At 29.3% G+C, this 3,430-nt stretch overlaps 1 non-coding gene across 1 annotated transcript; it reads left to right on the forward strand.

The window, feature by feature from the left end:
* Positions 1 to 2,131: 2,131 nt before the first annotated feature.
* LOC142871156 (U2 spliceosomal RNA) lies at positions 2,132 to 2,325 on the forward strand. The gene has a single exon (XR_012919428.1). It is a non-coding gene; the product is annotated as a U2 spliceosomal RNA (small nuclear RNA).
* The last annotated feature ends 1,105 nt before the right edge of the window (positions 2,326 to 3,430 follow it).

Consider the following 3,430-nt stretch of genomic DNA (forward strand, 5'->3'; position numbering starts at 1 on the left):
GCTCATGTTATGTTGCCTCTGCAGAAACAAAGCAATGAATCAATCTGTTCTAAAATGTTTTTTAATTTAATTTTTAAATTAGTTTTTTAAATTTCAAAACATTAATTAAGGGGTACAAGTGTTTTTGTCACATGGATACCTTGTATAATGCTTAAGTCAGGGCTTTGGTGTGTCTGTCACCAGAATAGTGTTCATTGTACATAGTACATAGTAGGTAAGTTTTTATCTCTCACCCCATCCCCCACCCGCCCGCTTCTTGTGTTTTTCATGTCTTTTATATTGCTTTGTGCCTGTGTGTATCCATTGTTTAGCTCCTACTTAGTGAGAACATATGGCGTTTGGTTTGACATTCCTGAGACACTTCACTTAGGATAATGGTCTCCAGTTCCACCCAAGTTGCTGGAAAAGACATTATTTCATTTCTTTTTATGGCTGAGTAATATCCCATGGTGTTTTTGTGAGTGTGTGTATAAATGTATTAACAAATATATATTTATTAATATATTAATATTATTAATACATTTATTATAATTATTTATAATATATCAATGCATTTATTATAAATGTATTAATAAATATATATAATCTCACTACTGGGCAACTACACAAAGGAAATGACATCTTTTATTAAAAAAAAAGACACTTACACTTGAGTGTTTATTGCAGGACAATTCACATTCCAAATTGCCTATTAATGGATGAAGCAAATGTATTAATAAATAAATATATATATTTATTAATACATTTGCTTCATATAATAATAAATATAATAATAAATAATAATATATTAATAAATATAATTAATAAAATATTAATAAATTAATAAATAATATAATGATAAATAATAATAAATATATTTATTAATACATTTACTTCATATAATATATATACTTCATATACTTCATATACTTCATATACTTCATATAATATATATTTATTAATACATTTACTTCATATAATATATATATACTTCATATACTTCATATAATATATATTTAATAATACATTTACTTCATCCATTAACAGGCAATTTGGAATGTGAATTGTCCTGCAATAAATACTCAAGTGTAAGTATCTTTTTTTTTTTTTAAATAAAAGATGTCATTTCCTTTGTGTAGTTGCCCAGTAGTGAGATAGCTAGATTGAATGGTAGGTCTACTTTTAGTTCTTTAAAGAATCTCCATACTGTTTTCCATAGAAGTTGTACTAATTTGCAGTCCCACCAACAACATATAAGCATTCCTTTTTCTCTGCATCCATGCCAGAATCTATTATTAATTTTTTAATAATTGCCATTCTGATAGGGATAAGTTGATAACTTATTGTAGTTTTAACCACTTGAGTACGAGCACCGACTGTAGTTGATAACTACAGATGAATGCGCACAGCCCAGCGTGAACTGTAGCCAACAGCCATGATATGAAGGCGCAGAGCCGGGTGTCGACTTTAGTCTATAATTTTGAATTGACTTTTCTAATTTTTCATTTATCAAAATAAAATTGTGAACATTTAAAAATAACGTAATAAAAACATATATGTATACGTTACCTATTCTGATTTACATTACAAGTAAAGCTGCCTGTAAAGTAAAATAAGCATTCAGTGCTTTAAAGCTTTCCTCATCACACAAGAGCAAAATGAATTTGTTGTCAATGCACAGCACAAACTATCGTGCGGACTATGAGTGCCGGCTGTGGGCAAGGTTTTGCGGCTGGTGAGCGCCATACTGAAGTGTTTAATTTGCATTTCCTTTATGATTAATGATGTTGAGACTTTTTTCATGTTTGCTGTCCATTTGTCTAGCTTCTGTTCATGTCTTTTGCCCACTTTTTGATGGGGTTGTTTTTTTCCTACTGATTTGTCTGAGTTCCTACTGATTCTCAACATTAGCCCTTTGTCAGATAAATAGTTTGCAAATGCTTTCTCCCAACCTATAGGTTGTCTATTCACTCTGTTGATTATATCCTTTGCTGTTTAGACATTTTTTAATTTAATTAAGTTCCATTTATTTATTTTTGTTGTTTATGTATTTGTCTTTGGGGTCTCAGTCATAAATTCTTTGCCTAAGTCATCCACGTCAATGTCTAGAGCAGTTTTTCCTTTGTTTTTTTCTAGAATTTTTTTTTTTTTAATTGCTTCTCAGCTTTTTGGCTAAGATCAAGTGTAGTATCTGTTCTTCTAGAATTTTTATGGTTTTATACCTTAAATTTAAGCCTTTTATCCATCTTGAATTAATTTTTGTATATGGTGAGAGATAGGGGTCCTGTTTCATTCTTCTTCATGTAACTATGCAATTTTCCCAGCACCGTTTATTGAATATGGCATCTTTTCCCCAGTGTATGTTGTCTGTTTTGTGAAAGATCAGTTGGTTTTAGGTAGACGGTTTAATTTCTGGATTCTCTATTCTGTTCCATTGGTCTTTAGCTCTACTTTTATACAGGTACAATGCTGTTTAGATTACTATAGCCTTGTAGTATGATTTAAAATCAAGTAATATGATGCCTCCTGATTTGTTCTTTTTGCTTAAGATTGCTTTGGCTCTATGGGTTCTTTTTTGGGTTCCAAATGAAGTTTAGGATTATTTTTTCTAGATGTGTGAAATATAACACAGGTATTTGGATGGAAATTGTGTTGAATCTGTAAGTCATTTTGGGCCGTATGAACATGATAAAGATGTTGATTCTAGCATTCCATGAGCAAGAGATGTTTTTCCATTTGTTTGTGTCATTTGTGATTTCTTTCATCAGTATGTGTAGTTCTTGCAGACGTCTTTCACCTCCTTGATTAAGTATATTACTAGACATTTTATTTTCTCTATGGCTATTTTGAATGGTATTAGGTCTTTGTTTTAACTCTTATCTTGACTATTATTAGTATATAGAAATGCTACTGATTTGTGTACATCGATTTCATAACCTAAGACTTTACTGAATTTATTTACCAAGATTTAATCTTACAATATTAGGTTTATATTTTATTTTTAGATGAAGAATAAAAACTAATAGAAACTAAATGATATTTCAATAGGTGATATAATATAATGAATGGGGTTTATAAAAGCACATTGACATTTCACTCACTGACCAGATTAGTAAGGACTTTGGGTTAGAATCTTATTGGTATGTGAACGTCAACCAATATTAAGCTATGTAAACAATAATGGCTTATAATAAAATCAGAGGTACACATTTTAATTAGTAACTGTTTAATTATTTAATCAGCATTTTATGATTAAACTGATATTTAAGGATAAAAGCCTTAGGCTTTTAAAATGAATATTAGGCTTTTTATATATGTACACATGAAATCTTTAATCCAGAGAACTAAAAGTTCTTAATAGTTAATAAATTTTGTTTTATAATATGAAATCTATAGAATACTTATTAACCACTTCATGAATATTTGTTAAATTAATGGATGCTTTTAATAT

This window comes from Microcebus murinus, chromosome 5 (genome assembly GCF_040939455.1).
Source record: "Microcebus murinus isolate Inina chromosome 5, M.murinus_Inina_mat1.0, whole genome shotgun sequence".
NCBI lineage: Eukaryota > Metazoa > Chordata > Mammalia > Primates > Cheirogaleidae > Microcebus > Microcebus murinus.